Here is a 27,999-nt window from a genome sequence, read left to right as displayed (position 1 = left end):
ACAACAAAATCACAGCAAAAAATATAATTAAAATCTTAGAAAACAACATCAAGACTACAAATTGAAATAAATTTCAGTGCAGGAACAAAAAATTAACAAAAAAAAGCTTGGAAGGAAGGATCTTGAACTAGAGGCCAAAACATTGCAGAAATTAAAATTTTATCAAGAAAAAGTTCCAAACAGAACCCTAGAGTTGGAAGGAAGGTACTCAAACTATAAGCTAAAACAATACAGAAATTAAAAGTTTAACAAGAAAAAGTTGTAAACCGAACCCTAGATTATCATTATTCAACACAAGATCGGTAAAAACCCTAGATTCTCATAATTACATACAGAAACAACAAAATCATTGCAAGAAATATAATTAAAATATCTGAAAACAACATCAAGACTACAAGTTGAAATAAATTTCAATGCAGTAACAGAAAAATAACAAAAAAAACTTAGAAGGAAGGATCTCGAACTATAGGCTAAAACAATGCGGAAATTAAAATTTTAATAAGAAAAAGTTCCAAACCAAACCCTAAATTCTCATTACTCAACACAAGAACAGTAAAAACCCTATATTCTCATAGTTCCATAAAGAAAGAACAAAATCTCAGGAATAAATATATATTAAAATCTCAGAAAACAACATCAAGAGTACAAGTTGAAATCAATTTTAGTGCAGGAACATAAAAATAACAAAAAAAACTTGGAAGGAAGGATTTCGAACTATAGGCTAAAACAATGCAGAAATTAAAATTTTAATAAGAAAAAGTCCCAAACCAAACCCTAGATTCTCATTATACAACACAAGATTGGTAAAGTTCTATACAGAAACAAGAAAACCACATGAAGAAATATAATTAAAATCTCAGAAAACAACATCAAGACTACAAGTTGAAATCAATTTCACTGCAGTAACAGAAACATAAAAAAAAAACTTGAAATGAAGGATCTCAATCTATAGGCTAAAACAATGTAGAAATTAATATTTTAACAACAAAAAGTTTCAAACCAACCCTTAGATTCTCCGTAATCAACACAAGATTGGTAAAAACCTTAGATTCTCACAGCTCCATACAGAAACAACAAATTCACAGGAAGAAATATATATTAAACTCTCAGAAAACAACATCAATACTTCAAGTTGAAATCAATTTCAGCGCAGGAACAGAAAAATAACAAAAAAAACTTTGAAGGAAGGATTACGAACTATAGGCTACAACAATGCAGAAATTAAAATTTTAACAACAAAAAGGTCCAAACCAAACCCTAGATTCTCTTTAGTCAACATAAGATCGGTAAAAATCTTAGATTCTTATAGTTCCATACAGAAACAACAAAATCACTGGAAGAAATATAATTAAAATAAAAGAAATCAACCTCAAGACTACAAGTTGAAATAAATTTTAGTGCAGGAACAAAAAAATAAAAAAACAACATGGAAGGAATGACCTCGAACTATAGGCTAAAAAAATGTAGAAACTAAAAATTTAACAAGAAAAAGTTCAAAAACCAAACCCTAGATTATCATTAGTCAACACAAGATAGGTAAAAATCCTAGATTCTCATAGTTCCGTATAGAAAAAATAAAATCACAGGAAGAAATATAATTAAAATCTCAGAAAACAACATCAAGACTACAAGTTGAAATAAATTTCAGTGAAGGAACAGAAAAAATAAAAATAAAACTTGGATGGAAGGATCTCGAACTCTAGGCTAAGACAATGTAGAAATTACAATTTTAACAAGAAAAAATTTCAAACCAAATCCTAAATTCTTATTATTCAACACAAGATCGGTAAAAACGCAAGATTCTCATAGTTCCATACAGAAACAACAAAATCACCGGAAGAAATATAATTAAAATCTCAGAAAACAACATCAAGACTACAAGTTGAAATAAATTTTAGTGCAGGTACAAAAAAATAACAAAAAAACTTGGAAGGAAGGAACTCGAATTACAGGCTAAAACAAAGCAGAAATTAAAATTTTAACAAGAAAAAATTCGAAACCGAACCCTAGAGTTGGAAGGAAGGGACTCGACCTATAAGCTAAAACAATGCAGAAATTAAAATTTTAACAAGAAAAAGTTCTAAACCAAACCCTAGATTCTCATTATTCAACACAAGATCGGTAAAAACCCTAAAATCTCATAGTTTCATACAGAAACAACAAAATCATAGGAAGAAATATAATTAAAATCTCAGAAAACAACATCAGGACTACAAGTTGAAATCAATTTCAGTGCAAGAATAGAAAAATAACAAAAAAAACTTGGAATGAAGGAATCTCAAACTATAGGCTAAAACAATGTAGAAATTAAAATTCTGACAAGAAAATGTTCCAAACCAAACCCTAGATTCTCATTATTCAATACAAGATCCGTAAAAACCCTAATTTTCAGAAGTGAAATCGAGCTCAAAACCCTAGAATTTGAGGATGTCTTACCATTGGAGGTTCTGTGACCTTGAAACGAAACCGTCTCCCTCGGAAAATAAGATGCACGGGTAAAGAGTGGTTTATATAGTGGAGATTTTATATGGTGTAAGGCTTTATAGTCACGTATTTTTTCAAAATGTATTGTATGGATCAGGATGATCCAAACCGTCCATAACATGAACTGCATATTATGGAAACCTCTACAGTTCGGAGGGCTAGGATCATCCTATGGAATTGATTTTCGGGGAACACCTGAACTACTTATTCACGCTGTGTTCCATCTTATGGACGGTTTGGATCATCCTACGATGTCTGGCCAGTACTCTTTGAAAAATAAGGGACTATAAGGGTTTACACCATCTTATGGATGGTTTGGATCATCCTAATATTTTGAAAAATAAGGGACTATATTAGTTGTCTGGATGCGATCAGTAATATTTTAGGATCCTTTGATCAGAATCCAAATTATGTCCATGGATCCTAAGAGTGTGTCTAGTTCCAGTCCATTAAACTTCAGATTCGGATAGTCCATCGGACTGTCTGGATCCATTGACATCCCTGAATAGGTTGTGCCCAAAAAATCATTTTTATAGGATGATCCCATCCGTCTGATCTATAGAGATTTCTATAATATGCAGTCCTTTATAGAACAGAGGTCTAGGATCATCCTATGCAAATGAATGTTTTTGCCAAACGTATTTACTGACTGGCCCATCAAATGCACGGTTTGGATCATCCTATGGTGTAAGCCTTACAGTACTTTTTGAAAAAATACTCGACTGTAAGGGCTCACACCATATAAATCTCGGATTTGGATGTGGGCTTGTAGACAGATTGGCCTCAATTTTTAATGTTTAGATTTGGATCTGAGACAAATCTACATTATTTCAAAGAGGAATGAGAGACTGAAGGATGTTGACAGTCATCACCGACTCTCTACATATTGTGAAGGAGGGGACTGGGACAGGCAAGCGCGGCGCGACGTGGGCGGCTTGGCGTGGCATGGGTGAATCCTAATTAAACTATGAGGTTTAATTGAGTAAGAGTTGTAGTTTAATCCGGTATTTCAGTTTGTGGTTAGAGTTGTTATTAGATTAGGACTCTTTTTTTCTTTTCTTTTTTGAAATTTAGATTAGGATTCTAATGGCTTAGTTTCAATATAGTCCAAGTCCGTTTAGAATTGTTTCTATAGTTAGAGTTTGAAGATGATGTCTTTTATTTGTTGATAAAAGCACAGAGAAGAGTTAATGTAAGTTTGAGTTGGAGGTGAATAGGTTGCACGTCAGAGAGGAGAAAATTGCAAAAACGTGAATAGTGAGTGAAAAAGTTGTGTATGGTTTCAATTTTTGAAATAATATATTCATAGTAAACTTTCCCTCTTGCTCTCTCTCTCTCCATCTCTCTCTCTTCTGATCAGTGATTTGTCCTTAACTCTTTTGTGGGTATTGCTTCATGCTTAAATTCTTTCTATTTAATAAGTAGATCAAAAGCTGTTTGCCTTTGATCCTTGGTTTTCTACAAGTGGTATCAGAGCCCCCACTTTTAGGACTTATGTACTAGTCAACATAGGATTCCTTATTTGCCTTAGAGTTACGTTGCAATCTTATTTGGTTGTTTAAAATTATAGCTAAAATAGGAGTCTGGTTGTGGTTGGTTTTAGAGCATCAACTTTCCTAGTGGAATTGGAGAGTCTCTTGGCAAACCAAGAGAGCCTAGCTAAGAAGATGGTTGGATCTACGATAAAGGAGAACGAGGAGGTTCTCCTCGTTGGGCGAGGAAGAAAGTTTCAGAATTTGAAGAATCAGAAAGGAAAGCCAAAGGCCAGATCAGATCAAAGGGAAGTAAATTCTGATCAAGGGGGAGACTCAAGCAGTCATGGTTATGAGAAACAGCATGGGAATAAGGTACAAAGATGGAAGTGCTACAATTATAGTAAGCCGGGCCACTTTGCCAGAGATTGCCGTGCACCAAAGAAGAATGAAGAAGGTAATTCTGGAACAACTGAAGATCTCCAAAAGGTTGATAGCGACGAGGAGTGGTACGTGTTCTCTTTTCTCCATCGCAGAAGAGCAAACTGAAGTGTGGGAAGTTGCTCTTACGACTACAGAAGTCGTAGATGTCGCTAGTTCGGTGGACACAAACAAAGGTGGCAGAATAGACTATTCTAGAGATTGAATATATGGCTGGCAATAGGGCGGGGCGGGGCCAGATGTTGCATTCCCCGTCCCCGCCCCCGCCGGAAGGACCATTCCACGTCCCCGTCTCGTCCCCGCTACGAGGATGGCGGTGAATCCCCGTCCTCGCTCCGTGGGGAATACCTAATCCCTATCCCCGCCTCACACAAACATCCTCACCTCAAAAAGCTTTTTAACACCCAAACAAAGAAAAAGACAAGCAGTGTTAGTGCACTTACCAAAATATGGTAGTGCCAATATCACTAGCATAAAAAAATATTTACTGTTAACTTAAAAAACACTAAAACAATACTAAAATAAGAGGATATTAATAATGGCTTGCATATTAAAACGGGGCGGGGCGGGTCCATCTCCATCCCCATCCCCGCTTCGAGGAATTTTTCAAGGCCCCGTCCTCGTCCCGTCACCGCTCCAAGTTGGGGAATCCCTGCCCCGTTTGGGGCGGGGCGGATCCTCGTTTTAACGGGTGAAATTGCCAGCCCTAATTGGATAGTTGATTTGGGATGTTCGAATCACATGACTGGTGATGAGCAAAAGTTTATGATAAAGATCGAATACAAAGGCAGTCGGATGTTGGTAACAGCGAATGATATGAAATTGTGGAGAGCTCAACTTATTGAAGGATGTCTACCATGTTCCAGACATGAAGAGGAACTTGATATCTGTATCGGGCACTCCTCTTATGGAGGGGAAAGGAGTAGACTCTGTTTACGTGATGTTGGCTCAGGAAGCGTATGGACAGAGAACCCAAAAGAACGAGACTGCAGATTTATGGCATGCGAGATTGGCGCATGTTGGGTACTCTAGACACCCCATTTTGACCGAACTCTTTATCCTTTTGTTTGAGCAAAATCCCATCAAATAAGTGATCTAGGGTCCCAAATTTAACCCTAGGGTAGCTTACGGTCCCAGCTAGCTCCCTGCAAAATTTTGTCAAAATCGGATGAGATTTGCCTATTAAGACGAGCCGAATTAGAATTATAGTGCAAATGGAGAGTGAAATATCCTGTAAGCCAGCCAGTTTTTACACTAGAGCAGAAAGGATGGTGCATTATCCCTGTAATGTCGCCCATGAAGAGTTTTATTTGAAAATACCCCTCATTTAGTTAAAATAGAAGATATACCTGAATAGGGGGGTTGTCCAAGGTAACTTACGGGGCGAAAAGTTTCTTTTAGTTAATTTTTCATTAAACTTTTTCCAAATTGCCACTCTTTTGCAACAAAAACCAAAGCAAAATTTTTGAAAAGGGGTTGTCCTATAAACTAATGGGCGACAAAAATTAAGGAAAAACTCTATAAATAAAGCATTTGGGCTCTCATTTGAAAAGGATTAGGGTTCTTAATCTAATTTAAGAGAGAGGGAGAGATGGAGCTTTCTAGAGAGAGAGAGAAGATTGTAGAGAGAGAAAGATTTCTAGAGAGAGAAGATTCTAGAGAGAGAGAGCTTTCTAGAGAGAGAAGGAGATCTAGAGAGAGAAAGAATGAGATCTGGAGAGAGAAAGAAGAAGATCTAGATAAAGAAATGAGACCTAGACAGAGAGAGAAAGGAGATCAACAGAGAGAAAGAGGGAGGTGTAGACAGAGAAATAAGATTTCAAGGATAGATCCAAGAGAATAGCACAAGGTTAGTAGATTTCGAGTTTTCTTTAAAAATCTAGCCTAAAATGAGAAATGTAAGTGGAAAATGCTTTAAAATGGTTAGATCTAGCAACCTAGGGCTAAAATCTACCAAAATATATTTAAAAACACGTCTAAATTTAAGATCTAAAGTAATTTACCTCAAATTTTGAGTTCTAGTTGAATTTTGATGTAAAAATGGCAAAATAAAGTGCTGTCAAGCCTCGTTTTTAACATTTTTCATCATTTTCAGTTGGAATTAGTGGATATTTCAAATGTGAAGGTGTAGTACTCGTTGAGATCTTCGATTTGGCGTATAAATGCCCAAAATTGGCCAAGAAACGAAGAAGTTATTGCCGTTTTAAGATTTCAGCTCAAAATTCGGTGCAAAATGGTGAATCTAGGTGTGCTTTTGTGAAAATTCCATAAAGATCTTCAAAACTGAAACTAACATGGTTAGATCTAAGCCTAATCAGCATACATTATCATATATTTGTGTTAAATTCACATAGATCTTTTGTTTGAATGAAATTTTGAAATGAAATGTCATGAAATCGTGTTGAATTACTTACTGTCCGGATTTTATTTTTAATTTTTTACTAAAATCTGGTCAGATCTAGCGAAAGTGATACACGCGGAAGTTGTAGAGTTTTCTGAGATCTTCGATTTTGCACCTTACGGTCCTCGTAACGATGAAAAATGAAAAACGTTATGCGACTTTTAAGATGTCATCCAAAAGCAGTACATTTTCAGATTTGAATTTGATCGGAAATAGCCGTTTTCCGACCACTTCCGGCGAGATCTAGACGAAATTATCAACAGAGAAAAGTTTATTTGATCGATTCACTAAAAATTTGTAGTTGAACACTTTTTCTTGAAAATGTATTTTTGATCCCCTGTTTTGCAAAACCAAATCAAAACTTTTGAAAAGTAAAACTGCATAAATGAATTCTGAAATCAGCCCAAAGATGGCCGTTTTCTGGCGACATCCTGCGAGAACTGGCCGAAGTGCATAACTAGTCAAATGTTTCCTGATGTGGTCCCTAGAACTTTGATGTGTATCACTTTTGTTAGTTTTGCCATTTGGATACTGTAATTTGAAAAAAAAATTCTCAGCTTCCATGTAGAATGCAAATGCATGCTTTTGATGCTTGATTCATGCTTAGGCTACTTGCCAATCAAGGCGTTAGCCCAAGCCAATCCGTAGAGGGACCTACTTGGATATGGTAGTACCCACTTCCCTCTTCTTTCCTCATTCTTTAAGAAGAAACAATGAAAGTTGAAATAACATCAAGACTACAAGTAGAAATAAATTTCAGTGCTAGTCCAGAAAAATAACAAAAAATACTTGGAATGAAGGATACCGAACTACATGCTAAAACAATGCAGAAATTAAAATTTTAACAAGAAAAAGTTCCAAACAAAACCCTAGATTCTCATTATTCAACACAAGATCGGTAAAAAGCCTAGATTCTCATAGTTCCATACAGAAACAACAAAATCACTGGAAGAAATATAATTAAAATCTCAGAAAACAACATCGAAACTACAAGTTGAAATAAATATCAGTTCAAGAACAGAAAAATAACAAAAAAAACTTGAAAGGAAGAATCTCAAATTATAAGCTAAAACAAAGCAAAATTAAAATTTTAACAAGAAAAAGTTCAAAACCAAACCCGAAATTCTCATTATTCAACACAAGATCAGTAAAAACCCTAAATTCTCACAGTTCCATACAGAGACAACAAAATCACTAGAAGATATATAATTAAAATCTCAGAAAACAACATCAAGACTATAACTTGAAATAAATTTCAGTGTACGAACAGAAAAATAATAAAAAAACCTTGGAATGAAGGATCTCGAACTATAAGCTAAAACAATGCAGAAATTAAAATTTTAACAAGAAAAAGTTCCAAACCAAACCCTATATTCTCATTATTTAACACAAGATCGGTAAAAACCCTAGATTCTCATAGTTACATACAGAAACAACAAAATCATAGGAAGAAATATAATTAAAAACTCAGAAAACAACATCAAGACTACAAGTTGAAATCAATTTCAGTGCATGAACAAAAAAATAACAAAAAAAACTTGCAAGAAAGGATCTCGAACTATAAGCTAAAACAACGTAGAAATTAAAATTTTAAGAAGAAAAAGTTCCAAACCAAACCCTAGATTCTCAACATTGAACATAAGATCTGTAAAAATCCTAGATTCTCATAGTTCCATATAGAAACAAAAAAATCACAGGAAGAAATATAATTAGCATCTCAGAAAACAACATCAAGACTACAACTTGAAATAAATTTCAGTGCAGGTACAGAAAAATAACAAAAAAAACTTCGAAGGAAGGATCTCGAACTATAAGCTAAAACAATGCAGAAATTAAAATTTTAACAAGAAAAAGTTCCAAACCAAACCCAGATTCTCGTTATTCAACACAAGATCGGTAAAAATTCTAGATTCTAGTATTTCCATACAGAAACAAAAAAAACACAGGAAGAAATATGATTAATATCAAAGAAAACAACATCAAGACTACAAGTTGAAATCAATTTCAGTGCAGGAACAAAAAAATAACAAAAAAAATATGGAAGGAAGGATCTCGAACTATAGGCCAAAAAAATGCAGAAATTAAAAATTTAGCAAGAAAAAGTTCCAAACTAAACCCTAGATTCTCATTATTCACAACAAGATAGGTAAAAACCTTAGATTCTCATAGTTCCATACAGGAACAACAAAATCACAGGAAGAAATATAATTAAAATCTAAGAAAATAACATCAAGACTACAAGTTGAAATAAATTTCAGTCCAGGAACAGAAAAATAACAAAAAATACATGGAATGAAGGATCTCGAACTATGGGCAAAAACAATGCAGAAATTAAAATTTTAATAAGAAAAAGTTCCAAACCAAGCCCTAGATTCTCATTATTCAACACAAGATCGGTAAAAAGCCTAGATTCTCATAGTTCCATACAGAAACAACAAAATCACTGGAAGAAATATAATTAAAATCTCAGAAAACAACATCGAAACTACAAGTTGAAATAAATATCAGTTCAAGAACAGAAAAATAACAAAAAAAACTTGGAAGGAAGAATCTCAAATTATAAGCTAAAACAAAGCAAAATTAAAATTTTAACAAGAAAAAGTTCAAAACCAAACCCAAAATTCTCATTATTCAACACAAGATCAGTAAAAACCCTAAATTCTCACAGTTCCATACAGAAACAACAAAATCACTAGAAGATATATAATTAAAATCTCAGAAAACAACATCAAGACTATAAGCTGAAATAAATTTCAGTGTACGAACAGAAAAATAGTAAAAAAACCTGGGAAGGAAGGATCTCGAACTATAAGCTAAAACAATGCAGAAATTAAAATTTTAACAAGAAAAAGTTCCAAACCAAACCCTATATTCTCATTATTCAACACAAGATCGGTAAAAACCCTAGATTCTCATAGTTACATACAGAAACAATAAAATCATAGGAAAAAATATAATTAAAAACTCAGAAAACAACATCAAGACTACAAGTTGAAATCAATTTCAGTGCATGAACAAAAATATAACCAAAAAAAACTTGCAAGGAATGATCTCGAACTATAGACTAAAACAACGTAGAAATTAAAATTTTAACAAAAAAAAGTTCCAAACCAAACCTTAGATTTCTCAACATTGAACATAAGATCTGTAAAAATCCTAGATTCTCATACTTCCATATAGAAACAAAAAAATCACAGGAAGAAATGTAATTAGCATCTAAGAAAACAACATCAAGACTACAACTTGAAATAAATTTCAGTGCAGGTACAGAAAAATAACAAAAAAAACTTCGAAGGAAGGATCTCGAACTATAGGCTAAAACAATGCAGAAATTAAAATTTTAACAAGAAAAAGTTCCAAACCAAACCCTAGATTCTCGTTATTCAACACAAGATCGGTAAAAATTCTAGATTCTAGTATTTCCATACAGAAACAAAAAAATCACAGGAAAAAATATAATTAATATCACAGAAAACAACATCAAGACTACAAGTTGAAATCAATTTCAGTGCAGGAACAGAAAAATAACAAAAAAAACATGGAAGGAAGGATCTCGAACTATAGGCCAAAAAAATGCAGAAATTAAAAATTTAGCAAGAAAAAGTTCCAAACTAAACCCTAGATTCTCATTATTCACAACAAGATAGGTAAAAACTTTAGATTCTCAAAGTTCCATACAAGAACAACAAAATCAAAGGAAGAAATATAATTAAAATCTAAGAAAATAACATCAAGACTACAAGTTGAAATAAATTTCAGTCCAGGAACAGAAAAATAACAAAAAATACATGGAATGAAGGATCTCGGACTATGGGCAAAAACAATGCAGAAATTAAAATTTTAATAAGAAAAAGTTCCATACCAAGCCCAAGATTCTCATTATTCAACACAAGATCGATAAAAAGCCTAGATTCTCATAGTTCCATACAGAAACAACAAAATCACAGGAAGAAATATAATTAAAATCTCAGAAAACAACATCAATACTACAAGTTGAAATCAATTTCAGTGCGGGAACAGAAAAATAAGAAAAAAAACTTGGAAAAGGAAAGGTCTCGAACTATAGGCTAAAACAATGCAGAAATTAAAATTTTAACTAGAAAAAGTTCCAAACCAAACCCTAGAATCAATTTATTCAACACAAGATCGGTAAAAGACCTAGATTCTCATAGTTCCATACAGAAACAACAAAATCACTGGAAGAAATATAATTAAAATCTCAGAAAACAACATCGAAACTACAAGTTGAAATAAATATCAGTTCAAGAACAGAAAAATAACAAAAAAAACTTGGAAGGAAGAATCTCGAATTATAAGCAAAAACAAACCAAAATTAAAATTTTAACAAGAAAAAGTTCAAAACCAAACCCGAAATTCTCATTATTCAACACAAGATCAGTAAAAACCCTAAATTCTCACAGTTCCATACAGAAACAAAAAAATCACTAGAAGATATATAATTAAAATCTCAGAAAACAACATCAAGACTATAAGTTGAAATAAATTTCAGTGTACGAACAGAAAAATAATAAAAAAACCTTGGAAGGAAGGATCTCGAACTATAAGCTAAAACAATGCAGAAATTAAAATTTTAACAAGAAAAAGTTCCAAACCAAACCCTATATTCTCACTATTCAACACAAGATCTGTAAAAACCCTAGATTCTCATAGTTACATACAGAAACAACAAAATCATAGGAAGAAATATAATTAAAAACTCAGAAAACAATATCAAGACTACAAGTTGAAATCAATTTCAGTGCATGAACAAAAAAATAACAAAAAAAACTTGCAAGGAAGGATCTCGAACTATAGGCTAAAACAACGTAGAAATTAAAAATTTAACAAGAAAAAGTTCCAAACCAAACCCTAGATTCTCAACATTGAACATAAGATCTGTAAAAATCCTAGATTCTCATAGTTCCATATAGAAACAAAAAAATCACAGGAAGAAATGTAATTAGCATCTCAGAAAACAACATCAAGACTACAACTTGAAATAAATTTCAGTGCAGGTACAGAAAAATAACAAAAAAAACTTCGAAGGAAGGATCTCGAACTATAGGCTAAAACAATGCAGAAATTAAAATTTTAACAAGAAAAAGTTCCAAACCAAACCCTAGATTCTCGTTATTCAACACAAGATCGGTAAAAATTCTAGATTCTAGTATTTCCATACAGAAACAAAAAAATCACAGGAAGAAATATAATTAATATCACAGAAAACAACATCAAGACTACAAGTTGAAATCAATTTCAGTGCAGGAACAAAAAAATAACAAAAAAAATTTGGAAGGAAGGATCTCGAACTATAGGCCAAAAAAATGCAGAAATTAAAATTTTAGCAAGAAAAAGTTCCAAACTAAACCCTAGATTCTCATTATTCACAACAAGATAGGTAAAAACTTTAGATTCTCATAGTTCCATACAGGAACAACAAAATCACAGGAAGAAATATAATTAAAATCTAAGAAAATAACATCAAGACTACAAGTTGAAATAAATTTCAGTCCAGGAACAGAAAAATAACAAAAAATACATGGAATGACGGATCTCGGACTATGGGCAAAAACAATGCAGAAATTAAAATTTTAATAAGAAAAAGTTCCAAACCAAGCCCAAGATTCTCATTATTCAACACAAGATCGGTAAAAAGCCTAGATTCTCATAGTTCCATACAGAAACAACAAAATCACAGGAAGAAATATAATTAAAATCTCAGAAAACAACATCAATACTACAAGTTGAAATCAATTTCAGTGCGGGAACAGAAAAATAAGAAAAAAAACTTGGAAAAGGAAGGGTCTCGAACTATAGGCTAAAACAATGCAGAAATTAAAATTTTATCTAGAAAAAGTTCCAAACCAAACCCTAGAATCAATTTATTCAACACAAGATCGGTAAAAGACCTAGATTCTCATAGTTCCATACAGAAACAACAAAATCACTGGAAGTAATATAATTAAAATCTCAGAAAACAACATCGAAACTACAAGTTGAAATAAATATCAGTTCAAGAACAGAAAAATAACAAAAAAAACTTGGAAGGAAGAATCTCGAATTATAAGCAAAAACAAAGCAAAATTAAAATTTTAACAAGAAAAAGTTCAAAACCAAACCCGAAATTCTCATTATTCAACACAAGATCAGTAAAAACCCTAAATTCTCACAGTTCCATACAGAAACAAAAAAATCACTAGAAGATATATAATTAAAATCTCAGAAAACAACATCAAGACTATAAGTTGAAATAAATTTCAGTGTACGAACAGAAAAATAATAAAAAAACCTTGGAAGGAAGGATCTCGAACTATAAGCTAAAACAATGCAGAAATTAAAATTTTAACAAGAAAAAGTTCCAAACCAAACCCTATATTCTCATTATTCAACACAAGATCTGTAAAAACCCTAGATTCTCATAGTTACATACAGAAACAACAAAATCATAGGAAGAAATATAATTAAAAACTCAGAAAACAATATCAAGACTACAAGTTGAAATCAATTTCAGTGCATGAACAAAAAAATAACAAAAAAAACTTGCAAGGAAGGATCTCGAACTATAGGCTAAAACAACGTAGAAATTAAAAATTTAACAAGAAAAAGTTCCAAACCAAACCCTAGATTCTCAACATTGAACATAAGATCTGTAAAAATCCTAGATTCTCATAGTTCCATATAGAAACAAAAAAATCACAGGAAGAAATGTAATTAGCATCTCAGAAAACAACATCAAGACTACAACTTGAAATAAATTTCAGTGCAGGTACAGAAAAATAACAAAAAAAACTTCGAAGGAAGGATCTCGAACTATAGGCTAAAACAATGCAGAAATTAAAATTTTAACAAGAAAAAGTTCCAAACCAAACCCTAGATTCTCGTTATTCAACACAAGATCGGTAAAAATTCTAGATTCTAGTATTTCCATACAGAAACAAAAAAATCACAGGAAGAAATATAATTAATATCACAGAAAACAACATCAAGACTACAAGTTGAAATCAATTTCAGTGCAGGAACAAAAAAATAACAAAAAAAATTTGGAAGGAAGGATCTCGAACTATAGGCCAAAAAAATGCAGAAATTAAAATTTTAGCAAGAAAAAGTTCCAAACTAAACCCTAGATTCTCATTATTCACAACAAGATAGGTAAAAACTTTAGATTCTCATAGTTCCATACAGGAACAACAAAATCACAGGAAGAAATATAATTAAAATCTAAGAAAATAACATCAAGACTACAAGTTGAAATAAATTTCAGTCCAGGAACAGAAAAATAACAAAAAATACATGGAATGACGGATCTCGGACTATGGGCAAAAACAATGCAGAAATTAAAATTTTAATAAGAAAAAGTTCCAAACCAAGCCCAAGATTCTCATTATTCAACACAAGATCGGTAAAAAGCCTAGATTCTCATAGTTCCATACAGAAACAACAAAATCACAGGAAGAAATATAATTAAAATCTCAGAAAACAACATCAATACTACAAGTTGAAATCAATTTCAGTGCGGGAACAGAAAAATAAGAAAAAAAACTTGGAAAAGGAAGGGTCTCGAACTATAGGCTAAAACAATGCAGAAATTAAAATTTTATCTAGAAAAAGTTCCAAACCAAACCCTAGAATCAATTTATTCAACACAAGATCGGTAAAAGACCTAGATTCTCATAGTTCCATACAGAAACAACAAAATCACTGGAAGAAATATAATTAAAATCTCAGAAAACAACATCGAAACTACAAGTTGAAATAAATATCAGTTCAAGAACAGAAAAATAACAAAAAAAACTTGGAAGGAAGAATCTCGAATTATAAGCTAAAACAAAGCAAAATTAAAATTTTAACAAGAAAAAGTACCAAACCAAACCCTAAATTCTCATTATTCAACACAAGATCAGTAAAAACCCTAAATTCTCACAGTTCCATACAGAAACAACAAAATCACTAGAAGATATATAATTAAAATCTCAGAAAACAACATCAAGACAATAAGTTGAAATAAATTTCAGTGTACGAACAGAAAAATAATAATAAAACCTTGGAAGGAAGGATCTCGAACTATAAGCTAAAACAATGCAAAAATTAAAATTTTAACAAGAAAAAGTTCCAAACCAAACCCTCTATTCTCATTATTCAACACAAGATCGGTAAAAACCCCAGATTCTCATAGTTACATACAGAAACAACAAAATCATAGGAAGAAATATAATTAAAAACTCAGAAAACAATATCAAGACTACAAGTTGAAATCAATTTCAGTGCATGAACAAAAAAATAACAAAAAAAACTTGCAAGGAAGGATCTCGAGCTATAGGCTAAAACAACGTAGAAATTAAAAATTTAACAAGAAAAAGTTCCAAACCAAACCCAAGATTCTCAACATTGAACATAAGATCTGTAAAAATCCTAGATTCTCATATTTCGATATAGAAACAAAAAAATCACAGGAAGAAATATAATTAGCATTTCAGAAAACAACATCAAGACTACAACTTGAAATAAATTTAAATGCAGCCACGGAAAAATAACAAAAAAAACTTCGAAGGAAGGATCTCGAACTATAGGCTAAAACAATGCAGAAATTAAAATTTTAACAAGAAAAAGTTCCAAACCAAACCCTAGATTCTCGTTATTCAACACAAGATCGGTAAAAATTCTAGATTCTAGTATTTCAATACCAAAACAAAAAAATCACAGGAAGAAATATAATTAATATCACAGAAAACAACATCAAGACTACAAGTTGAAATCAATTTCAGTGCAGGAACAGAAAAATAACAAAAAAAACATGGAAGGAAGGATCTCGAACTATAGGCCAAAAAAATGCAGAAATTAAAAATTTAGCAAGAAAAAGTTCCAAACTAAACCCTAGATTCTCATTATTCACAACAAGATAGGTAAAAACTTTAGATTCTCAAAGTTCCATACAGGAACAACAAAATCACAGGAAGAAATATAATTAAAATCTAAGAAAATAACATCAAGACTACAAGTTGAAATAAATTTCAGTCCAGGAATAGAAAAATAACAAAAAATACATGGAATGAAGGATCTCGAACTATGGGCAAAAACAATGCAGAAATTAAAATTTTAATAAGAAAAAGTTCCAAACCAAGCCCTAGATTCTCATTATTCAACACAAGATCGGTAAAAAGCCTAGATTCTCATAGTTCCATACAGAAACAACAAAATCACTGGAAGAAATATAATTAAAATCTTAGAAAACAACATCAATACTACAAGTTGAAATCAATTTCAATTCAGGAACAGAAAAATAAGGAAAAAAACTTGGAAAAGGAAGGGTCTCGAACTATAGGCTAAAACAATGCAGAAATTAAAATTTTAACTAGAAAAAGTTCCAAACCAAACCCTAGAATCAATTTATTCAACTCAAGATCGGTAAAAGACCTAGATTCTCATAGTTCCATACAGAAACAACAAAATCACTGGAAGAAATATAATTAAAATCTCAGAAAACAACATCGAAACTACAAGTTGAAATAAATATCAGTTCAAGAACAGAAAAATAACAACAAAAACTTGGAAGGAAGAATCTCGAATTATAAGCTAAAACAAAGCAAAATTAAAATTTTAACAAGAAAAAGTTCAAAACCAAACCGGAAATTCTCATTATTCAACACAAGATCAGTAAAAACCCTAAATTCTCACAGTTCCATACAGAAACAACAAAATCACTAGAAGATATATAATTAAAATCTCAGAAAACAACATCAAGACTATAAGTTGAAATAAATTTCAGTGTACGAACAGAAAAATAATAAAAAAACCTTGGAAGGAAGGATCTCGAACTATAAGCTAAAACAGTGCAGAAATTAAAATTTTAACAAGAAAAAGTTCCAAACCAAACCCTATATTCTCATTATTCAACACAAGATCGGTAAAAACCCTAGATTCTCATTGTTACATACAGAAACAACAAAATCATAGGAAGAAATATAATTAAAAACTCAGAAAACAATATCAAGACTACAAGTTGAAATCAATTTCAGTGCATGAACAAAAAAATAACAAAAAAAACTTGCAAGGAATGATCTCGAACTATAGGCTAAAACAACGTAGAAATTAAAATTTTAACAAGAAAAAGTTCCAAACCAAACCCTAGATTCTCAACATTGAACATAAGATCTGTAAAAATCCTAGATTCTCATAGTTCCATACAGAAACAACAAAATCACTAGAAGATATATAATTAAAATCTCAGAAAACAACATCAAGACTATAAGTTGAAATAAATTTCAGTGTACGAACAGAAAAATAATAAAAAAACCTTGGAAGGAAGGATCTCGAACTATAAGCTAAAACAATGCAGAAATTAAAATTTTAACAAGAAAAAGTTCCAAACCAATCCCTATATTCTCATTTTTCAACACAAGATCGGTAAAAACCCTAGATACTCATAGTTACATACAGAAACAACAAAATCACAGGAAGAAATATAATTAAAACTTCAGAAAACAACATCAAGACTACAAGTTGAAATCAATTTCAGTGCATAAACAAAAAAATAACAAAAAAAACTTGCAAGGAAGGATCTCGAACTATAGGCTAAAACAACGTAGAAATTAAAATTTTAACACGAAAAAGTTCCAAACTAAACCCGAGATTCTCATTATTCACAACAAGATTGGTAAAAACCTTAGATTCTCATAGTTCCATACAGGAACAACAAAATCACAGGAAGAAATATAATTAAAATCTAAGAAAATAACATCAAGACTACAAGTTGAAATAAATTTCAGTCCAGGAACAGAAAAATAACAAAAAATACATGGAATGAAGGATCTCGAACTATAGGCAAAAACAATGCAGAAATTAAAATGTTAATGAGAAAAAGTTCCAAACCAAGCCCTATATTCTCATTATTCAACACAAGATCGGTAAAAACCCTAGATTCTCATAGTTACATACAGAAACAACAAAATCACAGGAAGAAATATAATTAAAACCTCAGAAAACAACATCAATACTACAAGTTGAAATCAATTTCAGTGCATGAACAAAAAAATAACAAAAAAAACTTGCAAGGAAGGATCTCGAACTATAGGCTAAAACAACGTAGAAATTAAAATTTTAACAAAAAAAAGTTCCAAACCAAACCCTAGATTCTCAACATTTAACATAAGATCTGTAAAAATCCTAGATTCTCATAGTTCCATATAGAAACAAAAAAATCACAGGAAGAAATATAATTAGCATCTCAGAAAACAACATCAAGACTACAACTTGAAATAAATTTCAGTGCAGGTACAGAAAAATAACAAAAAAAACTTCGAAGGAAGGATCTCGAACTATAGGCTAAAACAATGCAGAAATTAAAATTTTAACACGAAAAAGTTCCAAACCAAACCCTAGATTCTCGTTATTCAACACAAGATCGGTAAAAATTCTAGATTCTAGTATTTCCATACAGAAACAAAAAAATCACAGGAAGAAATATAATTAATATCAAAGAAAACAACATCAAGACTACAAGTTGAAATCAATTTCAGTGCAGGAACAGAAAAATAACAAAAAAAACATCGAAGGAAGGATCTCGAACTATAGGCCAAAAAAATGCAGAAATTAAAAATTTAGCAAGAAAAAGTTCCAAACTAAACCCCTAGATTCTCATTATTCACAACAAGATAGGTAAAAACCTTAGATTCCCATAGTTCCATACAGGAACAACAAAATCACAGGAAGAAATATAATTAAAATCTAAGAAAATAACATCAAGACTGCAATTTGAAATAAATTTCAGTCCAGGAACAGAAAAATATCAAAAAATACATGGAATGAAGGATCTCGAACTATGGGCAAAAACAATGCAGAAATTAAAATTTTAATAAGAAAAAGTTCCAAACCAAGCCCTAGATTCTCATTATTCAACACAAGATCGGTAAAAACCCTATATTCCCATATTTCCATACAGAAACAACAAACTCACAGGAAGAAATATAATTAAAATCTCAGAAAACAACATCAAGACTACAAGTTGAAATAAATTTCAGCGCAGGAACAGAAAAATAATAAAAAAATTTAGAAGGGAGGATCTCGAACTATAGGCCATAACAATGTATAAATTAAAATTTTAACAAGAAAAAGTTCCAAACCAAACCCGAAATTCTCATTATTCAACACAAGATCAGTAAAAACCCTAAATTCTCACAGTTCCATACAGAAACAACAAAATCACTAGAAGATATATAATTAAAATCTCAGAAAACAACATCAAGACTATAAGTTGAAATAAATTTCAGTGTACGAACAGAAAAATAATAAAAAAACTTTGGAAGGAAGGATCTCGAACTATAAGCCAAAACAATGCAGAAATTAAAATTTTAACAAGAAAAAGTTTCAAACCAAAGCCTATATTCTCATTATTCAACACAAGATCGGTAAAAACCCTAGATTCTCATGGTTACATACAGAAACAACAAAATCATAGGAAGAAATATAATTAAAAACTCAGAAAACAACATCAAGACTACGAGTTGAAATCAATTTCAGTGCATGAACAAAAAAATAACAAAAAAAACTTGCAAGGAAGGATCTCGAACTATAGGCTAAAACAAAGTAGAAATTAAAATTTTAACAAGAAAAAGTTCCAAACCAAGCCCTAGATTCTCAACATTGAACATAAGATCTATAAAAATCCTAGATTCTCATAGCTCCATATAGAAACAAAAAAATCACATGAAGAAATATAATTAGCATCTCAGAAAACAACATCAAGACTACAACTTGAAATAAATTTCAGTGCAGGTACAGAAAAATAACAAAAAAAACTTCGAATGAAGGATCTCGAACTATAGGCGAAAACAATGCAGAAATTAAAATTTTAACAAAAAAAAGTTCAAAACCAAACCCTAGATTCTCGTTATTCAACACAAGATCGGTAAAAATTCCAGATTCTAGTATTTCCATACAGAAACAAAAAAATCACATGAAGAAATATAATTAATATCACAGAAAACAACATCAAGACTCCAAGTTGAAATCAATTTCAGTGCAGGAACAAAAAAAAAACAAAAAAAACATGGAAGGAAGGATCTCGAACTATAGGCCAAAAAAATGCAGAAATTAAAAATTTAGCAAGAAAAACTTCCAAACTAAACCCTAGATTCTCATTATTCACAACAAGATAGGTAAAAACTTTAGATTCTCATAGTTCCATACAGGAACAACAAAATCACAAGAAGAAATATAACTAAAATCTAAGAAAATAACATCAAGACTACAAGTTGAAATAAATTTCAGTCCAGGAACAGAAAAATAACAAAAAATACATGGAATGAAGGATCTTGAACTATGGGCAAAAACAATGCAGAAATTAAAATTTTAATAAGAAAAAGATCCAAACCAAGCCCTAGATTCTCATTATTCAACACAAGATCGGTAAAAAGCCTAGATTCTCATAGTTCCATACAGAAACAACAAAATCACAGGAAGAAATATAATTAAAATCTCAGAAAACAACATCAATACTACAAGTTGAAATCAATTTCAGTGCAGGAACAGAAAAATAAGAAAAAAAACTTGGAAAAGGAAGGGTCTCGAACTATAGGCTAAAACAATGCAGAAATTAAAATTTTATCTAGAAAAAGTTCCAAACCAAACCCTAGAATCAATTTATTCAACACAAGATCGGTAAAAGACCTAGATTCTCATAGTTCCATACAGAAACAACAAAATCAGTGGAAGAAATATAATTAAAATCTCAGAAAACAACATCGAAACTACAAGTTGAAATAAATATCAGTTCAAGAACAGAAAAATAACAAAAAAAACTTGCAAGGAAGAATCTCGAATTATAAGCTAAAACAAAGCAAAATTAAAATTTTAACAAGAAAAAGTTCAAAACCAAACCCGAAATTCTCATTACTCAACACAAGATCAGTAAAAACCCTAAATTCTCACAGTTCCATACAGAAACAACAAAATCACTAGAAGATATATAATTAAAATCTCAGAAAACAACATCAAGACTATAAGTTGAAATAAATTTCAGTGTACGAACAGAAAAATAATAAAAAAACTATGGAAGGAAGGATCTCGAACTATAAGCTAAAACAATGCAGAAATTAAAATTTTAACAAGAAAAAGTTTCAAACCAAAGCCTATATTCTCATTATTCAACACAAGATCGGTAAAAACCCTAGATTCTCATGGTTACATACAGAAACAACAAAATCATAGGAAGAAATATAATTAAAAACTCAGAAAACAACATCAAGACTACGAGTTGAAATCAATTTCAGTGCATGAACAAAAAAATAACAAAAAAAACTTGCAAGGAAGGATCTCGAACTATAGGCTAAAACAAAGTAGAAATTAAAATTTTAACAAGAAAAAGTTCCAAACCAAGCCCTAGATTCTCAACATTGAACATAAGATCTATAAAAATCCTAGATTCTCATAGCTCCATATAGAAACAAAAAAATCACATGAAGAAATATAATTAGCATCTCAGAAAACAACATCAAGACTACAACTTGAAATAAATTTCAGTGCAGGTACAGAAAAATAACAAAAAAAACTTCGAATGAAGGATCTCGAACTATAGGCGAAAACAATGCAGAAATTAAAATTTTAACAAAAAAAAGTTCAAAACCAAACCCTAGATTCTCGTTATTCAACACAAGATCGGTAAAAATTCCAGATTCTAGTATTTCCATACAGAAACAAAAAAATCACATGAAGAAATATAATTAATATCACAGAAAACAACATCAAGACTCCAAGTTGAAATCAATTTCAGTGCAGGAACAAAAAAAAAACAAAAAAAACATGGAAGGAAGGATCTCATAGGCCAAAAAAATGCAGAAATTAAAAATTTAGCAAGAAAAACTTCCAAACTAAACCCTAGATTCTCATTATTCACAACAAGATAGGTAAAAACTTTAGATTCTCATAGTTCCATACAGGAACAACAAAATCACAAGAAGAAATATAATTAAAATCTAAGAAAATAACATCAAGACTACAAGTTGAAATAAATTTCAGTACAGGAACAGAAAAATAACAAAAAATACATGGAATGAAGGATCTCGAACTATGGGCAAAAACAATGCAGAAATTAAAATTTTAATAAGAAAAAGATCCAAACCAAGCCCTAGATTCTCATTATTCAACACAAGATCGGTAAAAAGCCTAGATTCTCATAGTTCCATACAGAAACAACAAAATCACAGGAAGAAATATAATTAAAATCTCAGAAAACAACATCAATACTACAAGTTGAAATCAATTTCAGTGCAGGAACAGAAAAATAAGAAAAAAAACTTGGAAAAGGAAGGGTCTCGAACTATAGGCTAAAACAATGCAGAAATTAAAATTTTATCTAGAAAAAGTTCCTAACCAAACCCTAGAATCAATTTATTCAACACAAGATCGGTAAAAGACCTAGATTCTCATAGTTTCATACAGAAACAACAAAATCAGTGGAAGAAATATAATTAAAATCTCAGAAAACAACATCGAAACTACAAGTTGAAATAAATATCAGTTCAAGAACAGAAAAATAATAAAAAAAACTTGCAAGGAAGAATCTCGAATTATAAGCTAAAACAAAGCAAAATTAAAATTTTAACAAGAAAAAGTTCAAAACCAAACCCGAAATTCTCATTACTCAACACAAGATCAGTAAAAACCCTAAATTCTCACAGTTCCATACACAAACAACAAAATCACTAGAAGATATATAATTAAAATCTCAGAAAACAACATCAAGACTATAAGTTGAAATAAATTTCAGTGTACGAACAGAAAAATAATAAAAAAACCTTGGAAGGAAGGATCTCGAACTATAAGCTAAAACAATGCAGAAATTAAAATTTTAACAAGAAAAAGTTTCAAACCAAACCCTATATTCTCATTATTCAACACAAGATCGGTAAAAACCCTAGATTCTCATAGTTACATACAGAAAAAACAAAATCATAGGAAGAAATATAATTAAAAACTCAGAAAACAACATCAAGACTACAAGTTGAAATCAATTTCAGTGCATGAACAAAAAAATAACAAAAAAAACTTGCAAGGAAGGATCTCGAACTATAAGGTAAAACAACGTAGAAATTAAAATTTTGACAAGAAAAAGTTCCAAACCAAACCCTAGATTCTCAACATTGAACATAAGATCTGTAAAAATCCTACATTCTCATAGTTCCATATAGAAACAAAAAAATCACAGGAAGAAATATAATTAGCATCTCAGAAAACAACATCAAGACTACAACTTGAAATAAATTTCAGTGCAGGTACAGAAAAATAACAAAAAAAACTTCGAAGGAAGGATCTCGAACTATAGGCTAAAACAATGCAGAAATTAAAATTTTAACAAGAAAAAGTTCCAAACCAAACCCTAGATTCTCGTTATTCAACACAAAATCGGTAAAAATTCTAGATTCTAGTATTTCCATACAGAAGCAAAAAAATCACAGGAAGAAATATAATTAATATCACAGAAAACAACATCAAGACTAGAAGTTGAAATCAATTTCAGTGCAGGAATAGAAAAATAACCAAAAAAACATGGAAGGAAGGATCTCGAACTATAGGCCAAAAAAATGCAGAAATTAAAAATTTAGCAAGAAAAAGTTCCAAACTAAACCCTAGATTCTCATTATTCACAACAAGATAGGTAAAAACCTTAGATTCTCATAGTTCCATAAAGGAACAACAAAATCACAGGAAGAAATATAATTAAAATCTAAGAAAATAACATCAAGACTACAAGTTGAAATAAATTTCAGTCCACGAACAGAAAAATAACAAAAAATACATGTAATGAAGGATCTCGAACTATGGGCAAAAACAAGGCAGAAATTAAAATTTTAATAAGAAAAAGTTCCAAACCAAGCCCTAGATTCTCATTATTCAACACAAGATCGGTAAAAAGCCTAGATTCTCATAGTTCCATACAGAAACAACAAAATCACTGGAAGAAATATAATTAAAATCTCAGAAAACAACATCGAAACTACAAGTTGAAATAAAAATCTGTTCAAGAACAGAAAAATAACAAAAAAAACTTGGAAGGAAGAATTTCAAATTATAAGCTAAAACAAAGCAAAATTAAAATTTTAACAAGAAAAAGTTCAAAACAAACCGGAAATTCTCATTATTCAACACAAGATCAGTAAAAACCCTAAATTCTCACAGTTCCATACAGAAACAACAAAATCACTGAAAGATATATAATTAAAATCTCAGAAAACAACATCAAGACTATAAGTTGAAATAAATTTCAGTGTACGAACAGAAAAATAATAAAAAAACCATGGAAGGAAGGATCTCGAACTATAAGCTAAAGCAATGCAGAAATTAAAATTTTAACAAGAAAAAGTTCCAAACCAAACCCTATATTCTCATTATTCAACACAAGATCGGTAAAAACCCTATATTCTCATAGTTACATACAGAAACAACAAAATTACAGGAAGAAATATAACTAAAACCTCAGAAAACAACATCAAGACTACAAGTTGAAATCAATTTCAGTGCATGAACAAAAAAATAACAAAAAAAACTTGCAAGGAAGGATCTCGAACTATAGGCTAAAACAACGTAGAAATTAAAATTTTAACAAGAAAAAGTTCCAAACCAAACCCTAGATTCTCAACATTGAACATAAGATCTGTAAAAATCCTAGATTCTCATAGTTCCATATATAAACAAAAAAATCATAGGAAGAAATATAATTAGCATCTCAGAAAACAACATCAAGACTACAACTTGAAATAAATTTCAGTGCAGGTACAGAAAAATAACAAAAAAAACTTCGAAGGAAGGATCTCGAACTATAGGCTAAAACAATGCAAAATTAAAATTTTAACAAGAAAAAGTTCCAAACCAAACCCTAGATTCTCGTTATTCAACACAAGATCGGTAAAAATTCTACATTCTAGTATTTCCATACAGAAACAAAAAAATCACAGGAAGAAATATAATTAATATCACAGAAAACAACATTAAGACTACAAGTTGAAATCAATTTCAGTGCAGGAACAAAAAAATAACAAAAAAAACATGGAAGGAATGATCTCGAACTATAGGCCAAAAAAATGCAGAAATTAAAAATTTAGCAAGAAAAAGTTCCAAACTAAACCCTAGATTCTCATTATTCACAACAAGATAGGTAAAAACTTTAGATTCTCATAGTTCCATACAGGAACAACAAAATCGCAGGAAGAAATATAATTGAAATCTAAGAAAATAACATCAAGACTAAAAGTTGAAATAAATTTCAGTCCAGGAACAGAAAAATAACAAAAAATACATGGAATGAAGGATCTCGAACTATGGGCAAAAACAATGCAGAAATTAAAATTTTAATAAGAAAAAGTTCCAAACCAAGCCCTAGATTCTCATTATTCAACACAAGATCGGTAAAAAGCCTAGATTCTCATAGTTCCATACAGAAACAACAAAATCACTGGAAGAAATATAATTAAAATCTCAGAAAACAACATCAATACTACAAGTTGAAATCAATTTCAGTGCAGGAATAGAAAAATAAGAAAAAAAACTTGGAAAAGGAAGGGTCTCGAACTATAGGCTAAAACAATGCAGAAATTAAAATTTTAATTAGAAAAAGTTCCAAACCAAACCCTAGAATCAATTTATTCAACTCAAGATCGGTAAAAGACCTAGATTCTCATAGTTCCATACAGAAACAACAAAATCACTGGAAGAAATATAATTAAAATCTTAGAAAACAACATCGAAACTACAAGTTGAAATAAATATCAGTTCAAGAACAGAAAAATAACAAAAAAAACTTGGAAGGAAGAATCTCGAATTATAAGCTAAAACAAAGCAAAATTAAAATTTTAACAAGAAAAAGTTCAAAACCAAACCCGAAATTCTCATTATTCAACACAAGATCAGTAAAAACCCTAAATTCTCACAGTTCCATACAGAAACAACAAAATCACTAGAAGATATATAATTAAAATCTCAGAAAACAGCATCAAGACTATAAGTTGAAATAAATTTCAGTGTACGAACAGAAAAATAATAAAAAAACCTTGGAAGGAAGGATCTCGAACTATAAGCTAAAACAATGCAGAAATTAAAATTTTAACAAGAAAAAGTTCCAAACCAACCCCTATATTCTCATTATTCAACACAAGATCGGTAAAAATCCTAGATTCTCATAGTTACATACAGAAACAACAAAATCATAAGAAGAAATATAATTAAAAACTCAGAAAACAACATCAAGACTACAAGTTGAAATCAATTTCAGTGCATGAACAAAAAAATAACAAAAAAAACTTGCAAGGAAGGATCTCGAACTATAAGGTAAAACAACGTAGAAATTAAAATTTTGACAAGAAAAAGTTCCAAACCAAACCCTAGATTCTCAACATTGAACATAAGATCTGTAAAAATCCTACATTCTCATAGTTCCATATAGAAACAAAAAAATCACAGGAAGAAATATAATTAGCATCTCAGAAAACAACATCAAGACTACAACTTGAAATAAATTTCAGTGCAGGTACAGAAAAATAACAAAAAAAACTTCGAAGGAAGGATCTCGAACTATAGGCTAAAACAATGCAGAAATTAAAATTTTAACAAGAAAAAGTTCCAAACCAAACCCTAGATTCTCGTTATTCAACACAAAATCGGTAAAAATTCTAGATTCTAGTATTTCCATACAGAAGCAAAAAAATCACAGGAAGAAATATAATTAATATCACAGAAAACAACATCAAGACTAGAAGTTGAAATCAATTTCAGTGCAGGAATAGAAAAATAACCAAAAAAACATGGAAGGAAGGATCTCGAACTATAGGCCAAAAAAATGCAGAAATTAAAAATTTAGCAAGAAAAAGTTCCAAACTAAACCCTAGATTCTCATTATTCACAACAAGATAGGTAAAAACCTTAGATTCTCATAGTTCCATAAAGGAACAACAAAATCACAGGAAGAAATATAATTAAAATCTAAGAAAATAACATCAAGACTACAAGTTGAAATAAATTTCAGTCCACGAACAGAAAAATAACAAAAAATACATGTAATGAAGGATCTCGAACTATGGGCAAAAACAAGGCAGAAATTAAAATTTTAATAAGAAAAAGTTCCAAACCAAGCCCTAGATTCTCATTATTCAACACAAGATCGGTAAAAAGCCTAGATTCTCATAGTTCCATACAGAAACAACAAAATCACTGGAAGAAATATAATTAAAATCTCAGAAAACAACATCGAAACTACAAGTTGAAATAAAAATCTGTTCAAGAACAGAAAAATAACAAAAAAAACTTGGAAGGAAGAATTTCAAATTATAAGCTAAAACAAAGCAAAATTAAAATTTTAACAAGAAAAAGTTCAAAACCAAACCCGAAATTCTCATTACTCAACACAAGATCAGTAAAAACCCTAAATTCTCACAGTTCCATACACAAACAACAAAATCACTAGAAGATATATAATTAAAATCTCAGAAAACAACATCAAGACTATAAGTTGAAATAAATTTCAGTGTACGAACAGAAAAATAATAAAAAAACCTTGGAAGGAAGGATCTCGAACTATAAGCTAAAACAATGCAGAAATTAAAATTTTAACAAGAAAAAGTTTCAAACCAAACCCTATATTCTCATTATTCAACACAAGATCGGTAAAAACCCTAGATTCTCATAGTTACATACAGAAAAAACAAAATCATAGGAAGAAATATAATTAAAAACTCAGAAAACAACATCAAGACTACAAGTTGAAATCAATTTCAGTGCATGAACAAAAAAATAACAAAAAAAACTTGCAAGGAAGGATCTCGAACTATAAGGTAAAACAACGTAGAAATTAAAATTTTGACAAGAAAAAGTTCCAAACCAAACCCTAGATTCTCAACATTGAACATAAGATCTGTAAAAATCCTACATTCTCATAGTTCCATATAGAAACAAAAAAATCACAGGAAGAAATATAATTAGCATCTCAGAAAACAACATCAAGACTACAACTTGAAATAAATTTCAGTGCAGGTACAGAAAAATAACAAAAAAAACTTCGAAGGAAGGATCTCGAACTATAGGCTAAAACAATGCAGAAATTAAAATTTTAACAAGAAAAAGTTCCAAACCAAACCCTAGATTCTCGTTATTCAACACAAAATCGGTAAAAATTCTAGATTCTAGTATTTCCATACAGAAGCAAAAAAATCACAGGAAGAA

The sequence above is a fragment of the Tasmannia lanceolata genome, unplaced genomic scaffold, assembly GCF_043159265.1.
Source record: "Tasmannia lanceolata isolate RefF3 unplaced genomic scaffold, GAP_Taslan_0.1 ptg000018l, whole genome shotgun sequence".
NCBI classification, from domain to species: Eukaryota; Viridiplantae; Streptophyta; class Magnoliopsida; order Canellales; family Winteraceae; genus Tasmannia; species Tasmannia lanceolata.
The sequence above is the reverse complement of the archived record's forward strand: the minus strand, read 5'-3'. Positions refer to the sequence as shown.